Here is a 21256-nt window from a genome sequence, read left to right on the forward strand (position 1 = left end):
CAGTGCCAGAGTTAAGATCTTCTGTTTTTGCTTTTCTGTGCACCTATGATAAATTTGTGAAAATGCAAAGTGAATTGACACAAGCAGGACCAAGAACAAGTGAGGGTAGTAATGAGGAGGTGTTGATGGGAAATTAATGAATACCAGACGGGTTGAAAATAGGTTGAATCTGTTATAACAAGTATAATAAGTTATAATCATTTTAACCGTGGACAGCCCTTCTGCCTCCATAAACATGCATTAGAAGTATTGCAGCATGCTGCATGCATTTTCTCTTCATCTGTAAAGGAGCAAATAACGTTGAGGTGTTCCAGTTTTGGATTTAAATCTTTATAAAACAGGCAAATTTTAAACTTCAACCCGTAAACTTTAAACTCATCTATTTTAACCCTTACATACTGTTCAGTTAAAATCTGTAAAAGTACCCTAAATTTATTTCTTTTACCTGGAAATATGATGTATTTTCTTAAATATACCCAAAATTTATAAACATGAAAACATTTTTTTTAAATTTAAAACCCTTGTTGTGCAGCTGTTACAGATGTTTATACACTTAAGCTGTTCCAGGTCAAATTTTATCCTGTATCTATTCAGATGTATTTTAAATCCACCAGTGTGGGTCAAGGAAAAAATGGTGATTTCAGAGAATTTTGAAACTGTAAAACTGCATGTGTGATGTGTGTCTGTGCTTTTTTATGGGACAATGGTGATAGAGCTCAAGGGGAACCTTGTTACTGTCAAGGTAAATGTTTGAGTTCCCACCACATTAGCCCAGGTTCCCACAGACACAGGAACCTGCTGCTCTTTAAAGGATCATGGGGGAATATCCAAACAGTTTAACAGTAAAACAGCACAGGAGGGATGGTTTATGGCGCACGTAAGAAACAGAGGTCAGAGGGTGCCTTGACACAGACATGACATCTGAAAAAGGGTGGCATGGTGGCACTGCCTAACAAATCCTGAGTGGGAGCTTTCTGTGTGGAATTTGCAAGTTTAACGCATGCTAGAGTGCCTGGAGTGGGTCTCCTACAGGTATTTGGGCTTCCCCCACAGTCTGGAGCAATGTGTCAGGTTAATTGCCACACTTGTGAGGTACTGCTGCATGAATGTATGATTAAAAAGTAACTTGCAGTTAAAAGTGCTTTGAGTGGTCAGTAAGACTAAAACGATGCTCTACAAATGCAAATACATTACAAGTACAAGAATCCACTCTGTAAGAAAATATTCTAACAATGAACAAATTATTTGTAATTTAGTTGTTTATTTATTCTGATCCAGCTGAGATTAAAAAAAATGAGATAAAGGAATGGTTAGAGAAGTCTTAATATTATAACGGCACCTGTGCTGCCATTTCAGTGAGTGCGGGAAACATGCAAATCCCACACAAGCAACATTTCCTATCAGTGCTTTGAATGCACAGACTAGCCTGGAATAGGTATTTTTTGTGCTCTAAGTGTTGATGAATATTAAATTAACAATTATGATACATGAATGAGGATAGTGTTAAATGATTTTAGCGGTTATATGTGGTCATATAATAAATCCCAGCAGTTCCAGAATGCGCTTTTCATTTCCCCTCTTAATAAAATATAATGAAATTATTATGGCTGCCATATTTTCATGTCTTACATAAAAAAGAACATTGTGTTGTTCAAATGAAGACATTTTTCTCCAAAACCCAGTAAATACACCCTTTCTTCTCATCAATGTATACCTACTTATGTATTCTAAAAAGATCTGTATTTCAAAATTTGATATGAGGGAAATTTTGTTCTGGGTCAAATCTGACAATATTTACCAAAAGTGGTTTCTGGTTTGTTGTTGTGAGCCTTTAATCAAGCTTCTAATGTACAGTTTTCAATGTGGTGGAAGCAAAAATGAAAACTGTGGCCAGGTGAGGAGAGTTATTCTTATCCATAGGGATCCGTGTTGTTCAGCTTAGTCTTCCAGTTATGGAGTTGTTACTGACTGCCAATAGGGATGGGGTTTTTTTGCCCTGGAGCCGATGCAGGACACACTGGAGAGATTACATCCCTTAGGCTTAGGTACACGTTGGAACCCCCGCCCACCCAAAGGAGCTGGTGGCGACAAGTGAGACGTCAGTTTTCGAGCAGATGGAAGAAAGTGCAGTGTATAACTGCACTTGTGTTTAAATAGACAAAGAGTCACCACAGATCCAACAGGGAACATCCACCAGTCTGCTTTCCTCTCCGTGCACCTCGCCCAGCACTGGTGTCTTTGCCAGTCACAGACCAGAGACGCCAGGCCTGGGCAATTATGGCAATTTTTGGATGACATCAGACCAGAAAATGAATGATTTCATTTAGCTGTCAATTTTTTTTTCTGGATCTGCTGTAGGATGCAGAACCTATAATAGAGCATGTCAAAACAAAGTGGCAGAAATGTTTAGGCGTTCACATCTGCAGTTGGCTGGAAGGTAATCCCAGGCTGGTGGGGCTGGTTTGTCTGTTAATAATGACCAGTGTTCAGTGGCGGCACTCGCAAAGAGTAGGCTCGAGCTCTCTGAGAGGTTGGACCACCCAAAGACTTTAAGAACATCCTTGTACCTTCAGCTGTGTGTAAGTCTCTATTTACCGCCACACACACACACCAAATCTGCCATATCCAACACTATTTTGGCAGGTGCTGCAGTTTCAGGCTACCTTTGACCAAAATAACTGGTGGTGCCACTGTTAGACACAATCCAGCCAAAATAACTAAATGAGTGAATAAACTAGGAGGAGAAGGAGATGACTGACCCAATTTCTGAGAACAAAATGTTGCATTATTTTATGTGCAGATTATAAAGAAATCTTTCAGTCTGCAATTGAAGTAGGGTCAATACTCCAAAGATGCCTTTAAAGACAGAAAAAAAACTGGAAAGGGATATGTAAAATATGTACTATAACTTATCCAAAACCATCAATTACACACTGGCACTCTGGACAGACACTGAGTCATTTGTATAGTGTGTCTGCAAAAAGATCCTGTGGTTCTTCCAAAGGCTGCGATTTGATCTCTGAGCTCTTTTTCGTTTGTGTTTGAGCTTCTGCTTTATGCTGACAAACAAGTTCATAAAGCCTCTCACTGTAGACTGAAAGAGGGATGGGGAAAGTCCTCCAAAACACAGAAACAAATCAGTTAGTTGTGAATGGAAGCGCAGCTTAGACGGATGCTGCAGTTTTTGGAGCCGAATATCTCTACGGTGGGATTCGATCCCCGCTCTCGGTGCCGGAGAACCTGGCTGTTTGCAAACATCCCAATGCATGAGCCCTTTAGATGAACCTGTGAAACTGACAAAGCTGAGTTCCCATGCTAGCAGGCTAAATTGTGTTAGTGTGTAAATCCCTTCTTAGTCTCATTTCCGTTTCAAATGCTCACTAATCCAGTTACTGCACCATAGTTCAAAAGCTACAAAATCTATTGCACCTTTCCTCCTGTATTTGCAGCTTTTGCCGAGCTCTCTGTTGAACGCTCCTTCTACTGTGTTTTAAGAGAAGCTGGAATGGAAACTTTGTGCTGTATCTCTTCCTGCTATACACAATAGCACATCTGGCTTTGTTTAAACATCCATAGCGTAAGTTATCAGCAGAGCTGAAAGGCAGACCTTTATCAGCTGATTAATGCAACTAGATACAGATTTTTAAAAAGTTTCCCATAACATGAGTACAGTTGCTGATGACTGGACTGGACTTCCTCATTTGTGACTGACAGTTAACAGATCTGAGAGAGGATGTCTTTTTTTCCATCAGCCTAATCAAGCAGCTGATGTTTTTATTTGGCAATGATTTTACTCCGGATGCCCTTCCTGACACAAACTTCTCCATTTATCCAGGCTTAGGACAGGCAATAAGAGCACACTGGTTTATGAAGCCACGAGGGAGGGGGGGGCTTCATAGCTGCCATAGCTGAAGATGAAGCTGCCAGGTAGGAGGAAAACAGGACCACAGAGAAAGTTCATGGATGTTGGTATGAGTGAAGGGGATACGAGGGTTAAGATGAGATGGAAGCAGATGATCTGCTGTGATGTCCCTCATCATCATTACCTCTTCATCTGTGGCATCTGTGAGCATGTCTTCTTCACCTCACCCACAACCAGTCACTGCAGATGGCTGTCTTTCCTGAGCTGGGTTCTGTTGGAGGTTTCTTCCTGTTGAAAGGGAGTTTTTCCTTCCCACTGTTGCCAAAGCACTTGCTCATACGGGTGTCTTCTTAATATTGGGGTTGTTTCTGTCTTCTCTGTAATATTGTACGGTCTTTGTCTTACAATATAAAGCGCCTAGAGACAATTGCTGTTGTGATTTGTTACTATATAATTAAAACTGGATTGAAATTGAATCGATTAATAGCCAGAAGAACAAGAAGAATCAATTTTCTGACGCAGCTTGCCCACATGTGCTCTCTTACTGAATATGCCCATTTACAGAAATCCACATTTATTCATTAATGTCAGTTAGCAGGTCAGAGTAAGCACAGGTAAACCTGTGGAAAATCATACATAATGTCCAGAAGAGTTGAGTCCCCAGTTACTTAACCCTAAAAGTGTCTTCAGGATCTGCTGCATGGAAAGAAGCTGCTACAGCAAGAACTTTGTGCTCCTGCATGTTGGTGAAACATATAAGTTTCTCCAAGTGTTAAGGAAAGAAATGCAAAATTGACTAAAAGCAAAAAAAAAAAAAAAAGACAGCGGTTTAGTCAGTAGGCCTTTCGTGCTAAACTGGGGGAAAGATGTGTGAAAATAATGAAAAAAACATTTGATCAAAAGATAATGAACAGCCTCAATCTGAGACTGGCTGAAACAAAACACTGACTAATGATATCATTAACAGTTGTGACAACATTATTTAAACCAATTACCACTTAAACTTTGTATATTTGCTCTCAGAGTATGATAGTTTTTTCCCTCTCTTTGGGGGTTTATCTGGTCTCTTATTACATTGTTTCTCCTTTTAGCTTCATTGCTTCATCTGCCAGGTCACTTTGTCTTAGCTGTTCCTGCTGTATTAAAATGAAAGCTGTTTTAAAACTTTTTTCTCTGTCCTCTTAATTGAAACGTTACACAGTAGCTTAGTAAATGCAGCATACTGACATGACACAATATATTTTCTACACTGACTATTTAACGTGAACTTCTTCTCTCTCTGCTCAGCAGTGAACTAAGGCACGAAACAAAAACTAACATCCAAAAGCAAGAAAATCAGGATATGATATGGAAAAGAAAAAGATGAAGAAAATGAGGTTAGTTATCCAAACATCTTTTGGCTTAGCTTATTTCAAGTCTGTGGTGGATTTATTGTTTCCACATGAGATTCAGCTGCCCAGAGGAGAGGGAATTTTGTCCAATGAACTTCTATTGAGGAAAAAAAAATAGCCTCCTAATGGCCTTTGAGGCCACCCCAAGGTTAACCTGGGTTAAGCTAACTTGAAAAAAATGGTGCATGTGTATGTGTGACAGAGAGTACATGTATGCCAGGGCTGTGTTTCTGTATGTTTTGTGTACATATATACATATATATATATATATATATACACATATAGCAGCTGGATAGCGTAGTGGTTAGACTACACGCCTTTGGAGCAGAAGATCGCAAGTTCGATTCCTGCCTGGGGCGTCTGTATCCAGTAAGGGTCCTAAGGCTAGACCCCCTATGCTAAAAAAGTGAGCCTACCGCAGACATGAGCGAGACAGATAAATATGAAGGCATGCCGGCTCGGACGTCGCCCGGATCAACAAGGTCCGCGTCAGGTGTTGAGGAACCAGGGCACCCTGATGACAAGTGGGCTACTGGAACAAGAAGGCATCGGTGGGCAAGAGACGAAAACAGGGCGTTGTTGGAATGCTACTACGCAAGTAACCCTGGCGGAAGGGGTTACATGAATAGGATGAGGGACCTATGGATTCTTCGATACCCAACATCCACAATGACGGCGAAACAACTAGTAGCTCAGTGTTCCAACATTCGAAAGAAGGGACTGCTCTCACAGCTAGAGATTGACGAGGTACAACATAAATGCTACGGCAAGGAGGAGTCAGGACGCCAGGTCAGGGGGGAGATATCATCACCCCCACCCGAGATTGGGTACATAGCCCCAAGTGCGATAGGAGAAGGATCGTTGAGTGCGAGAGGAACTGACCTGAAAGATAGGATCATGGCCAAGCTTGAAACCTGGACCCCCCCTAGCCGGTTACCAAGATTACGTGAAGTACCCTCAGAAGGTCTGCTAGATGATGTTAATGCAGCACTACGGATGATACCTACAACCACGATTACCGACACTAACAAGCTGATCTACACTACGGCAGCAGTGATCAGTGAGATGCTTGGCTACAAGTTGAACAGCCACAAGGGGCAGTACCCTCCATGGAGAAGGAGGCTAGAGGGCAAGATCAAAGTAGCACGGAGGGAGGTTAGCCAACTAACGGAGTTGCAGAAAGGCGCGACAAAGAAGGTGCATAAGAAATACAGCAAGCTGTCCATACCTGAGGCCAAGCAAAGACTCACAGCCTTGGCCAGCCGCTTGAGGAGGTACACCAGAGAGATAGAAGGCAGGAGAATAAACCAGCTGTTTGATTACAAGAAGGCCTATGACTCAATGCCCCACAGCTGGATACTGGAATGCCTAGAACTGTACAAGATCAACAGGACCCTAAGAGCCTTCATCAGGAACTCAATGGGAATGTGGCACACAACACTAGAGGCCAACTCCAAGCCCATAGCACAAGTCACCATCAAGTGCGGGATCTACCAAGGAGATGCTCTGTCCCCACTGCTGTTCTGCATAGGCCTGAACCCCCTCAGTGAGATCATTAACAAGACTGGCTACGGATACCGACTACGGAACGGAGCGGTTGTCAGCCACCTCCTGTACATGGATGACATCAAGCTGTATGCCAAGAGTGAACGAGACATCGATTCACTGATACACACTACCAGGCTATACAGCAATGACATTGGAATGTCATTCGGGCTGGAGAAGTGTAGTCGGATGGTAACAAAGAGAGGGAAGGTAGTCAGAACTGAGGGGATTGAACTACCAGAAGGCAACATTGCAGACATAGAGGACAGTTACAAGTACCTGGGGATCCCACAGGCGAATGGGAACCATGAAGAGGCCGCTAGGAAAGCTGCAACCACCAAGTACCTGCAGAGGGTCAGGCAAGTCCTGAGGAGTCAGCTGAACGGTAAGAACAAGATCCGGGCAATCAACACCTACGCCCTGCCCGTGATCAGGTACCCTGCTGGGGTAATAGGCTGGCCAAAGGAGGAGATAGAAGCCACTGACATCAAGACAAGAAAGCTCCTTACCATGCATGGAGGGTTTCACCCCAAGTCCAGCACCCTGAGGTTGTACGCTAAGCGGAAGGAAGGGGGCCGGGGACTGGTGAGTGTCAGCACCACAGTCCAGGATGAGACAACGAACATCCACGAATACATCACGAAGATGGCCCCAACTGACAGTGTGCTCAGTGAATACCTCAGGCAGCAGAAACCCAAGAAAGAGGAGGAAGGCGAGGAACCATCATGGAAGGACAGGCCCCTGCACGGTATGTACCACCGGCAGATAGAGGAGGTGGCTGATATCCAGAAATCCTACCAGTGGCTGGACAAAGCTGGACTGAAAGACAGCACAGAGGCACTAATCATGGCAGCACAAGAACAAGCTCTGAGTACAAGATCCATAGAGGCTGGGGTCTATCACACCAGGCAAGACCCCAGGTGCAGGCTGTGTAAAGATGCCCCAGAGACAATCCAGCACATAACAGCAGGGTGCAAGATGCTAGCAGGCAAGGCATACATGGAACGCCATAACCAAGTGGCCGGCATAGTGTACAGGAACATCTGTGCCGAGTATAACCTGGAAGTCCCAAGGTCAAAATGGGAGACGCCCCCAAGGGTGATGGAGAATGACCGAGCTAAGATCCTGTGGGACTTCCAGATACAGACGGACAAAATGGTGGTGGCTAACCAACCGGACATAGTGGTGGTAGACAAACAGAAGAAGACGGCTGTAGTGATCGATGTAGCGGTTCCGAATGACAGCAATATCAGGAAGAAGGAACACGAGAAGCTGGAGAAATACCAAGGGCTCAGAGAAGAGCTCGAGAGGATGTGGAGGGTGAAGGTAACGGTGGTCCCCGTGGTAATCGGAGCACTAGGTGCGGTGACTCCCAAGCTAGGCGAGTGGCTCCAGCAGATCCCGGGAACAACATCGGAGATCTCTGTCCAGAAGAGCGCAGTCCTGGGAACAGCTAAGATACTGCGCAGGACCCTCAAGCTCCCAGGCCTCTGGTAGAGGACCCGAGCTTGAAGGATAAACCGCCCGCAGGGGCGTGCTGGGTGTGTATATATAGATATATATATATACACACACATCGAAAGGAGCCAGTTGAGGTGGTTCGGGCATCTGACAAGGATGCCTCCTGGGCGCCTCCTGGGTGAGGTGTTCCGGGCATGTCCCACCGGGAGGAGGCCCCGGGGCAGACCCAGGACACGCTGGAGAGATTATATCTCTCGGCTGGCCTGGGAACGCCTTGGTGTTCCCCCGGATAAGCTGGAGGAGGTGGCTGGGGAGAGGGAGGTCTGGGCTTCTCTGCTTAGGCTGCTGCCCCCGCAACCCGGCCTCGGATAAAGCGGATGAAGATGGATGGATGGATGGATATATATATATACATATACATATACATATATATATATATATATAGACGGAGCAATACTGGAAGAGCATATGGGAGAAAGACAACCCATAACGGCAATGCTCAGTGGCTAGTGGATCTGAGGGCAGACCATAGCGACCTCCCTGAACAGGGTCCAGTAACCATCACAGTGGCAGATATCCAAGAAAGGGTCTCCAGTATGAAGAGTTGGACAGCACCAGGGCCCGACATGGTTCACGCCTACTGGCTGAAGAAGCTGACTGCACTCCACGAGCGTCTGGCAGCACAAATGAACCAGCTGCTAGTTAACGAGAGACACCCGGAATGGCTAACCGAAGGTCGGACGGTCCTGATCCCCAAGGACCCCAAGAAGGGACCGGTCCCATCCAACTACCGACCAATAACCTGCCTCAGTACTACATGGAAGCTCCTGTCAGGCATCATATCGGCTAAGATGAACGGGCACATGGGTCAATACATGAGTGGGACACAGAAAGGGATTGGCAAGAATACCAGAGGCGCAAAACACCAGCTACTGGTAGACAGAACAGTCAGCCGAGACTGCAAGACCAGACTGACCAACCTGTGCACAGCCTGGATTGATTACAAGAAGGCCTATGACTCAATGCCCCACAGCTGGATACTGGAATGCCTAGAATTGTACAAGATCAACAGGACCCTAAGAGCCTTCATCAGGAACTCAATGGGGATGTGGCGTACAACACTAGAGGCCAACTCCAAGCCCATAGCACAAGTCACCATCAAGTGCGGGATCTACCAAGGAGATGCTCTGTCCCCACTGCTGTTCTGCATAGGCCTGAACCCCGTCAGTGAGATCATTAACAAGATTGGCTACGGATACCGACTACGGAACGGAGCGGTTGTCAGCCACCTCCTGTACATGGATGACATCAAGCTGTATGCCAAGAGTGAACGAGACATCGATTCACTGATACACACTACCAGGATATACAGCAATGACATTGGAATGTCATTCGGACTGGAGAAGTGTAGTCGGATGGTAACAAAGAGAGGGAAGGTAGTCAGAACTGAGGGGATCGAGCTACCAGAAGGCAACATTGCAGACATAGAGGACAGTTACAAGTACCTGGGGATCCCGCAAGCGAATGGGAACCATGAAGAGGCCGCTAGGAAAGCTGCAACCACCAAGTACCTGCAGAGGGTCAGGCAAGTCCTAAGGAGTCAGCTGAACGGTAAGAACAAGATCCGGGCCATCAACACCTACGCCCTGCCCGTGATCAGGTACCCTGCTGGGGTAATAGGCTGGCCAAAAGAGGAGATAGAAGCCACTGACATAAAGACAAGAAAGCTCCTTACCATGCATGGAGGGTTTCACCCCAAGTCCAGCACCCTGAGGCTGTACGCTAAGCGGAAGGAAGGGGGCCGGGGACTGGTGAGTGTCAGCACCACAGTCCAGGATGAGACAAGAAACATCCACGAATACATCACGAAGATGGCCCCAACTGACAGCGTGCTCAGTGAATACCTCAGGCAGCAGAAACCCAAGAAAGAGGAGGAAGGCGAGGAACCATCATGGAAGGACAGGCCCCTGCACAGTATGTACCACCGGCAGATAGAGGAGGTGGCTGATATCCAGAAATCCTACCAGTGGCTGGACAAAGCTGGACTGAAAGACAGCACAGAGGCACTAATCATGGCAGCACAAGAACAAGCTCTGAGTACAAGATCCATAGAGGCTGGGGTCTATCACACCAGGCAAGACCCCAGGTGCAGGCTGTGTAAAGATGCCCCAGAGACAATCCAGCACATAACAGCAGGGTGCAAGATGCTAGCAGGCAAGGCATACATGGAACGCCATAACCAAGTGGCCGGCATAGTGTACAGGAACATCTGTGCCGAGTATAACCTGGAAGTCCCGAGGTCAAAATGGGAGATGCCCCCAAGGGTGATGGAGAATGACCGAGCTAAGATCCTGTGGGACTTCCAGATGCAGATGGACAAAATGGTGGTGGCTAACCAACCGGACATAGTGGTGGTAGACAAACAGAAGAAGACGGCTGTAGTGATCGATGTAGCGGTTCCGAATGACAGCAATATCAGGAAGAAGGAACACGAGAAGCTGGAGAAATACCAAGGGCTCAGAGAAGAGCTCGAGAGGATGTGGAGGGTGAAGGTAACGGTGGTCCCCGTGGTAATCAGAGCACTAGGTGCGGTGACTCCCAAGCTAGGCGAGTGGCTCCAGCAGATCCCGGGAACAACATCGGAGATCTCTGTCCAGAAGAGCGCAGTCCTGGGAACAGCTAAGATACTGCACAGGACCCTCAAGCTCCCAGGCCTCTGGTAGAGGACCCGAGCTTGAAGGATAAACCGCCCGCAGGGGCGTGCTGGGTGTTTTTTTTTTTATATATATATATAGATATATATAGATATACTATATAGATATATATAGATATATAGATAGATAGATAGATAGATAGATAGATAGATAGATAGATAGATAGATAGATAGATAGATTCTGAAGAGAGATGAACAACTTTCAGGGATTTCCTTACTTGGATTATTAAGAATGCATGAAGACAGATACAGGATATCTGTTTGTCCTCAGGAGGACACGGTGAAGCAACAGGAAAACAAAAAGATTATTAAGACAAGGAAAAGCAATGTTATCCAATCAAACCATTAATGTATCTGTGTCTGCAGAGCTGTGGAAACCAGGTTATTGGGTTACATCACTTGGCTGAAGGCCAAAGGATACCGTAAGTCTGCCACAGCATGCTTCAGCAGGGCTGTGTTACTCGCCCTGTAACTTTCAGTGACGTTGAAAACTTTGGTGTAAATATAGTTATTTGTTACTTGTTTAAGAGAAGACTTAAATACAATGAAAACAAAAATAAATTGTAGGAGAATCACATCAGTTTCACCAGTGAGATGTGAAATACTTTATTTAGCCCATATTTGGGAAATATGGGCTAAATGATGATATACTGAATTATTATGAAATATTTATAATACTAATCACAGCCAATCACAGAGCTAACCTTCCTAATCACTTTCTTTGGTTTACTGATGTCACCGCATCTGATGCTGCTCCCTGAGTGGACCACAGCTCACCACAAGTGACTGACAGAAAATCTCTAACATTTATCTGCACATTTCCCACCTTCCTTAGGAAATCAATCCTGCTCTTCCCCCGTCACTTTTGTTTTGCAGCCCCTGTGTTTGTATTCCAGTTCAGAGGACCCAGGTAACTGCACTCCACTGCATCCTTTCCCACAACAGACATGAGCCTTGCGACTATCCTCTTCCTTCTTCCATCTCTCTGGTCTTACTCACATTCAGAAGCAGTAGATTCCTCCCAAACAACTCCACAAAATCATCCACACTCCTTCTCTTTTTCATCACTGATACATCCATCCACTGCAAAATCATCTAATTTAGTATTTCTATAGCTGGCATGGTCTAAGGTGTACGAGGTGGACAGAAATGGAGACAGTGGATCTCCTGTGCGTGGCCCATTGCCAAATCAGAATTATACTGTGGCCCATCTATCAGGTAGTCAGTAATGCATGACATGGTGAAAGCATTTACTGACACTTTCTGTAGCTTCTATAGTTGGCTCACAGAAGCATGTAGATAGCAAATTAAAAGGGTTCTAAGAGAATTTGGTGCACAACACAGGAGGAAGTAGCAGATAGATACAATCAGAAAAGTCCTTTTCTGTCAATTCAGTTTAGGCAAGTTCAATTCATTTTCATATATATGGTGGCAAATCCCAAGAACGGCTTCTTTAAGGCACTTTATATTATAAGGTAAAGACCCTACAATAACACAGAGAAAACCCCATCAATCAGATTACCCCCTATGAGCAAGCACTTGGTGACAGTGGGAAGGAAAAGACCCCTTTCAACTGGAAGAAACCTCGGGCAGAACCAGGCTCAGGGAGGGATGGTCATCTGCTGCGACCTGCTGGGGGTGATGGGAGAGAGATAGAGCAAACAACATACTGTGGAGGAGAGCCATTAAAATAAAGCCATCTGGGGGGAAAACAGCAATACTGGACATACTAATACTATTCAGCGAAGCACGACTGAATCCTCATGTCCCCCGTGTCCTTACTTTGTCCAGATCTGATGGTATTAGTCTCTACAGTCTTGTATCCATTGAGTCTGATACCAGTGAATGAAGAAAGTTGTTTTCATATCTGTGTGTTCTGGTCCTCACTTCCTGCCAGTGAGATAAATGTCTAAGCACTGGAAAACACAGCGTCCAAAGCACTCAACAGACTGACCAAAGTCAACAGAGCATACTGGATAACTCAAATATTAAATCCTCTTATGAATAAGGAAACACTGTGTCAGCTGGGTATTTGAAAAAGCAGCTAATGATGAGTTACAGACCCTATCGCATAAAGGAAAATTGTGTTTTCGAATAGTTATTTTTCTTGGGATTCTCCTGCTCATGTCACAGCTTTTAACGATGAACTTTAAACCGTTTTGGTGGCGAGACAAAATGATTTCATGAGAAAGAGAACTGCGCAGTTTTATATCTCACTATAAAAACTGCTTGACAGTACAAGAATTAAAATTATCAACAAAACAGCTGGAACACACAATGGCTATTACACGCTCATAACTCACTCCCCTTTGACTGTTTAACAAGTGTGGCTGGATGTTTCGAAAAGCGTTCAAGTAATAAAATGGAAAATCTGTCGTGTTCATCCCAGGGACCAGAAAAGTTTTATCTCGGGAGTCATCACTCTGTGTCACCAGGAACAGATTTCTCAGCGTTAAATGTCTCATTCAAATTCATTTCATATTGTTTTCTTAAAATTAGTTCAAGTGAATTGTGCGATTCCTTAAATGCATCTGGAATCATTTCTTCCTCTGACAGCCTCTGCCATTTATGAAATTTATACTCGGTAGTGAAGATGGATAGAGTTTTATTTTTTGATTGAAAAAAATACAGTTTGTCAAGAAACGTTTCCAAATCTGATATAAATCAGTTAAAACCAATGTTCCACTAGATTTCAAAACATTGTCATTCACATGTCAAATCAAAGAAAACTTGCAATTTAATGAAGGTTTTTTGAGACTCACATGATATATTTGAGAGCATCCCGATACTGATGTTGATCCGTGTTACAGATGGACATGGTTGGAACCAAAAAAAGTGCTTAAGAAGTCAAATGCGCATTGCCAAAACAAATGGCTGATTTATGTGTTTTGACGAGGCCTCGTTTTCCATCTGATCTCAGCTTTAGATGGAGAAGAAACGCAGTTTGATAGAAATGTTGGTTTTGAGTGGGGAAACTGCCATCCTCAGACGTTCTCCAATGACCTTGGAGCAACACCAAGACGTGGAGCGTTTAATGATTTTGCTCACATTAATATCAACATAAAGCCATGGAATTATTATAACCAGATCAGGCTGATGTGCTCAGCAAACTGGTAGCCAAAAAACTCCAGCTACTCGCAGCAGGAGGCAGATTGTGGGGGTTGAGCAGCCAGACAGCGGCGGTGGTTGGGAATACAGAGCTGCTTTGAGACGTGGAAAACTTGAAATGTGGAACAATGACTTTTATTGGGCTGTGGGTAAACAAACCCACAACAGTTTGGACCCAGGTGCACATGCGTCACCCGCCTCTCCTCCTGGAAACCCCCTCCTGTGAGGATGTTCAGCTAGCGTTGATGAAGAGTGCGACGAAGCCCCTCTGTCAACATTTCACTTCCTGTCCTGCTTCGGGAATGCAGGAAGGGGGACACCAGTGAAAGGAGCTTTCTTGATGGGCTCTTACATGAAAAATCTTGGAAATATAAATTTTAGAAAAACTGCCACCACAAGCTCCATTTGGTGGCTCCTCTAGAGCTGTTGATCTCATCATGTGAACGTCCACAGAAGATGGAAGTTCGCCCAGTTGCTTTTAAATAGTAGTTGTCAAAATTAATATTATTTCTGAGATTATAGATCTTTTCCCAGGCTGAACATTTCCATCTTAAAAAGCCTCCCAAATTCATCCTGTAAGACTGAACGGACCAAAGATGACTAACACGAGGCGGTAACAGACACCGGAGAGAATCACAAAATTAACATTTTTACCTCTGCTTAAAAAAACTGTCAGGTTTGAAAGTTGGCAGTGACAAACACATCAAGTATCAGCCATAACTCGAATTACAACAAATGTGTCATCCTTTTTAGTCCAGTAAGAGCACTGGATGGTGCATACTTATGAAAGGTAGAAGAAACGGGACATTGATGATGGGTCAAAGATGAGCTATTGAAGTGGGTAAATATTACCAAAACCCTGTGATTTTGTCAAGTTTTGTCTTTTGGCACATCACAGCTTATTTTGAAACGCTGATTTCATCTTTACTATTTCTATATTACTTTGTAGCGTGTTGCAGGATGATTCAAATCACCACTCCTCAGTGCGAGGTCCTGTGAGATCACTTTGTTTTTTTGTATGTAGTCTTTGGCCTTCAGACCCTTTGTTCCAAAAATAATGTTCCAAATATTAGTGAAAACATGCAGATAATCTTACAGTATTTGCTCATTTTACTAGTCCATGTAACATTTTATCTCAACATCAGTATAAATTATGCGGCATCCTTGTAGTGTGGATTTTTTCGTGTGCATGTTTGTGTGTGTGCGACTGGGCGTGTGATTGCAAAATAGCAGGCGATAGTTTGCCTCATACTGAAGGGTGTTGTGTCTTTGTGTTCTCATAAAATCATTTTTATAGCTGAATGAAACAAATGGTAACGTTTGCTTTCAAATCTTTTAAATTCCTGCTGACAGAACTTTTTTTATTATAATATTATTTTTATAGACACAGTCATGTGCTTATTTGTTTCTCTTAGGATTTATGAATGTGCTTTGGTGTATAAATCTTTTAAGAGCGTTGTCTGCAAAAAGTAAAAAATAAAAAAATTTGCAAACACTTAATGCAATTTTGAAAAAGGATTTTAGCAGTGATCGTAGTAATTTAGCCTACTAAATGCTTATCGGTTGCTGATAATAAAATGAGTTGACAGTCCCACCTGAGACGTCATAATGTTCGGATGGGGACAGAGTGGAGGATCGGCCCTTGCGTTGCCCCTCTCAGTGGGTAAACTCTACACACTGCAGCCATTCAGTTGGACCGGCTCACTGGATAAAGTTAGGATTGTTTGTCAGCGGGCTGTAATGCCAGGAATGCTCAGGGCTGCCTCCCCCTGTGTGTGTGAGTGTCTCTCACACTTCTGCCTCTCGAGCAGCTGTGGTGACAACTCATGCTCCCTGAACCCTGAGGTGAAATCATAGAGTCTATTCCTCTCCTGTGAGCTATCTTTGTACCTCAACACGCTCCTTCAGATTACCCCGTCCTTTAGCCTCCGGCTAACCCAGACTGTTCACTTTAAACTCTGCACTGGCTTTTCTAGTTTGTTCCACCAGCCCATAATGACATCACTCTCTAAACGAATGCACATACAGATGTACACGATCGCTCAGGCCACTCTGATGATTCACGACTTTGGTCACAGTAGTGTCCTGAATCCACATCTTGCTTCTCTCCTTTGAAAGTCTGTGTTGGGGAGTTTAAAAAAAAAATAGCTAAAAGAAATCAATAAATCCTCAGGGCAGACTGTCATTTCTTCATATTCTTATTGTGAAAACCTTGTGTTTCCAGATTTGGCATCTTAACAATTGCAAGCTTGCTATTTATTCATTTATTTATTTATTCATTCATTTTGGCATAAAATCTAAAAAAGAAACTAAATCCACACACAAAAAAGTTGGGACGCTGTGTAAAATGAAAATAAAAAGAAGAGATTTGCTCATAAATCCATATTTTATTCACATTAGACCATAAAAACATTTGAAATGTTTAAACAATTTCATGAAAAATATTCGCTCATTTTGACTTTGATGCCAGCAACATGTCAAGATAAAAAAAAACCCAAAGGATGAGGGCAACAAAAGGCTGTAAAAGAAACAGCTGGAGGAACATTATGCAGCTAATTAGGTTAATTGGCAGCAGGTCAGTAACATGATTGGCTCGAGAGCATCTTAGAGAGAGTTTCTCAGAAGTAAAGATGAGCAGATCTGTAAAAAAAAAAAAAAAAAAAAAGGTTGCATCTTTAAAATGTGGAACAATTTCAAAATAGTGTTCAACAACAAAAGCTTGTCAAAACTGAATATATCATCATCTACATTCAAAATATCATCAAAAGACTCTGGAGAGAATCTGGAGAAATCGCTGCGCCTAAGGAATAGGGTAAAAAATCAGCCTTGAGGCCATCTGGCAGCACTGCGTTATAAACAGCAATGATTCTGTGATATAAATCACTGCATGGAGCAAGGATAACTTCCTGTGAACACCGTGCCATCCACAAATGCAGATTAAAGCTCTGCCACTGCAAAGAAGCTGTATGTGAACATGATCCAGAAATGCTGCTGCAGGAAACTGTTCTGTGGTCAGATGAATCAAAATCTGTCATTATTTTTGGAAAACACGGATGCCGTGTCATCTGCACGGAGGACCATCCAGCTGTTTATCAGCACTCAGTTCAAACGACTCAATCTCTGAAGGTATTGGGGTGCATCAGTGCCTATGGAACTGACAGCTTGCACATCTGAAGAGGCACCATCAATGCTGAAAGGCAAATACTGGTTTCCTATCCAGGCTATGTCTTTTTCAGGTATGACCTTGCATATTTCAGCAAGATGATGCTAAATCACATACTGCATTTATTGCAACAGCATGGCTTCATGTTAGAGGAGTCAAGGTGCTGAACTGGCCTGCACAACTTTTCCCCAATAAAAATCATCAGAAATGAAAAATGTGAGAAAACAGACCCAGCACTGTTGAGCAGCTAAGAATCCTTTATAGGACCAGAATGGAGCGGCATTTCTCTCCAGAAGTCCAGCAGCTGTTCTCCTCGGTTCCCAGATGTTTACTGACAGGGTGCTGTTAAGGTCCATATATTAAGGAGGGATATAGGAGGAAATCCAAATAACACACTGATCCGGCCGGGTGGAGACAAACGATGATTTTAATGAACACATGCAGCGTGGGGAGATGTACACTGTATGCAGACAGCATCAGATCTCCGCCCAGCAACTACACAAGAATGGTTTTATAACATCAGGGTATATTTACCGACGCCACCAGCAAAACATGATTAAACTTTCACCTATAAATAAAAATAGCAGCAAAATATTTCTCTAATCTTCACAGTGCACAGATGTACCATGATAATGTCCTAACTTTTTGTTACATGTGGCTGCCATCAAATAGAAAATGAGCTAATATTTTTCTTAATATGATACATTTTCTCAGCTTAAACATTTGATGTGCTTTCTATGTTCTGCTGTGAATAAAGCACGGGGTCTTTATGAGATTTGAAAGTGCATTCTGTTTTTATTTACACTTTACACAGCGTCCCGACTTTTCTGAAATATGCTCATAAAACACTTTCTAAGCAGAGAGCAAACCACCCACATGTCTGAAACTTGTCATTTTGGAAGCAACAGTAACATGCTTAAAGTCCTAACCGGATGGCACTTTTAAGTGCATTAAACAGGATGCAGAGATCAGAGCTGCTCGGACAAATTCACCTCGTGTAGAACTTTTGTTGAGCTCATGGATTTGTCAGCACTGTACCCCAGCAACACAGCAACACACAGACCGCAACACATATCTGCACCAGCTGAAGCTGCACTGTCAGTGTGCTCCAATCATCCAGTTCAACTGAGACATGTGTTTCCCTTTTGCACCCTGAGGATGATGTCACATCCACAGAGTCATGTGCTCCCCAAGTACAGCTTAATTTAAAACATATCCACATCCCTGAGTCAGGTCAGTGTGACCCTCTCTTAAATTTTTGTTTTGCATCAGAGAGCTAACATGAAGGGAAAAGTACACAACAACAACAAAAAGAGGTACAGAGTGAGAAACTTCCTGCGGATAATGGGTTAGTGGGACTTCATAATCGCTCCCTTGGGCGAATAAACCCTTTCTTGGGCGAGATAATAGCACACATACCAGGACAGGGTGAGTTTGATTTGTGTTGTGGCAAGAAATTTGCGAAATCTCTGTCATTACTGCGTCTCTGTCCTGTCCTCACCCTGGTTTCACACAGGCGTGCGCAGAACCTCGGCCCACACACAAACTCCTAATTAAAGCCTGAATTCAATCTCTCACAGAAATCGCTTTATTATTTCTATGATAAAATGTTTTCCTTTGTCCTCTGACAGCTGATAAATCAACTGTTTCATTTAAACTACTGCCACTATTATTATAAATCTATCAGCAACGTAGCTCACTTTTCCTTTCTTTGAATCCTAATGTTTCATATGATAATACCATAATAGGTCAGTATTTTAGCTAGAAGCCATTGACAGTATCTTCACACAATGATTAATATTGACCTTAGAACCACTGAAACGATTGTGTTGCCGCTTGACTAGTGTGCAAACATTATAGGAATGGGAAATGAACACACACTTTGGGACGTGCGGTGAATCACTCGCGGGTAAAAAAAAAAAAAAGAAAAGAAAAAGAGAGCACACAGTGTTCCAGAGCAAGCAGGGCCAGTGATCATGACAGATTAATGGGGATTGTCATTGGAGAGGGGTTCAAACCAGCAAGAAATCATTTCCAGTCAGCTTGTTGCTATTTACACGCAATGTAACCCTCCGGCTCTTAAATTTCAATGTTCCTGAAGCTCTGATTTTATAGAGCGTAAGAAAAGATAATCATGTTCAGGGTTGAATGCAGAAAAGACAATGAATGAAGAGTGTAGGTTTTTTAAAAACAGTTTATTTATGTGCACCTTCGAGAGGACACGACACTCTCGCAACCTGCGATGGTATAACACTGTAACAATCCATTTACTTCCACTTATTCAATTCAGGCTGGCGGCTGCGCTGGAGTCCAGCTGTCACAGGGCGAGAGGCTGGGTAAATCGCGGTCCAATCGCCAATCTGTTGCAGGGCTAACAAGGACCACAGTCAACCTGACATGTATGTCTTTAGCGTGTGGGAGGAAGCTGGAGTACCTATATGCAAACTCCACACACAAAGCTTTCAGCAGACTGGTGCATTCAAACCCAGGGTCTATTTGCATTGAGGTGATAGTGCGAACCATAACAGCATCATGTTTCCCCTGGAACCTTCATCTCTTACTCAACTCTTAAATCCTTTGTCTACCAATGAAAATCAAGGAAACATGACTGGATTACCCCTGTCCTTATTGTAAAATGACTGAATTCAATTAAATTCCATTTTATTTATATAGTCACAAATCACAACAACAGTCACCTCAAGGTGCGTGACATTGTAAGGTAAGGACCCTACAATAATAGAGAGAAACCCCAACAATCAGACGACCACCTCTGAGCAAGGGCTTCTCAACAGTAGGAAGGAAAAACTCCCGTTTAACAGGAAGAAATCTGGTTGGCAGTGTTTAATTATACACAGATCAGATCTGTGAGAAACTTTGTTATATTTTGTCCTTTAAGTAGCATCATAATTTTAAATAAGGAAACTTTTTTTTAACCCCTAAATGTCAAACTTTATTACACCAGGAAACAGTTTGTAAGTTATTTTACATTAAAGTCACTCAAAGTTTTTAAAAAAATATGGAAAATGATATTTTAGAGTCAAATGTACCATTAAACAGATTTTTTCTGCATTGTGACTAAGAGTCGGTTTCTCACTTCTAATTCGTCATTTTTTGCTTTCAAGAAAGAAAGATGGGTATGGTGGCCCTGAGGGCTTCAAACAAAACAAAAAAAAGTGTGTTGGAGATGGAAGAGCTGCAGAAGTGACAAGCTAACAGTAAGTGGCTAAAAGCAAAGACGTATGTAGATGATTATATGAGTCGTGATTAAAACACACACTGTCTTTTTCTCGGTCACAACAGCGATGAATCTTACACTTCTTTCTCAGTGTTATCTTTTGCATGTTTTGGTTTCTACCTCTGCAGCTGCTCCATCACCTTATTGTGCCCCCAGAAACACTTCTGTTCTATTCTTCTATTGGTCAGTTTTTTATTAAGATGGAGTGTTTGACCTCTCAGGACCACCATAGTTGCGAGACCACAAACCAGTGGGTGATGACCTCTACCGCAACCAGTTCGGGGTGATGGAAGACGGTACAAAAGAAAGAGTCAGATAAATAGCTAATGATTAAATGCAGAGCAGAAAAGAACTTCAAGACTTTCTAAGGATTTGAAGGCACTGGGAGCCCACAGTCTCTAAACAGGCTATTCTGGCCATGTGTGAAAGAGAATAAGTAAAAGAATTTCATATTACAAAAATTATCAGGCTAACTGTACTTTATCTTGGCTCCAGCACTGTTACTCCACAGCGACCTGACTCTGTGACCAAGACCAATACCCTGCATTTAACAGATTTATGCAAAGACAGGGCTGTGCATTGCTTTAATAATACCACGTCTAATTCTGCCTTTCAGCATCAGCGTGAGTAGTTCTGTTTGAAAAAAAGAACACATGTGTGTGAGAGTCACATATGGCAAAATGATGTTTTTTGTTCTCGGTTTTCTGAGTAGATGTAATTATTGGCCCAAATAAGAAGATTCGTGGTCTGCTATGAATCTATACGGGCTCTGTCACT

Source organism: Oreochromis niloticus, linkage group LG11 (assembly GCF_001858045.2).
Source record: "Oreochromis niloticus isolate F11D_XX linkage group LG11, O_niloticus_UMD_NMBU, whole genome shotgun sequence".
In the NCBI taxonomy this organism is placed as follows: domain Eukaryota; kingdom Metazoa; phylum Chordata; class Actinopteri; order Cichliformes; family Cichlidae; genus Oreochromis; species Oreochromis niloticus.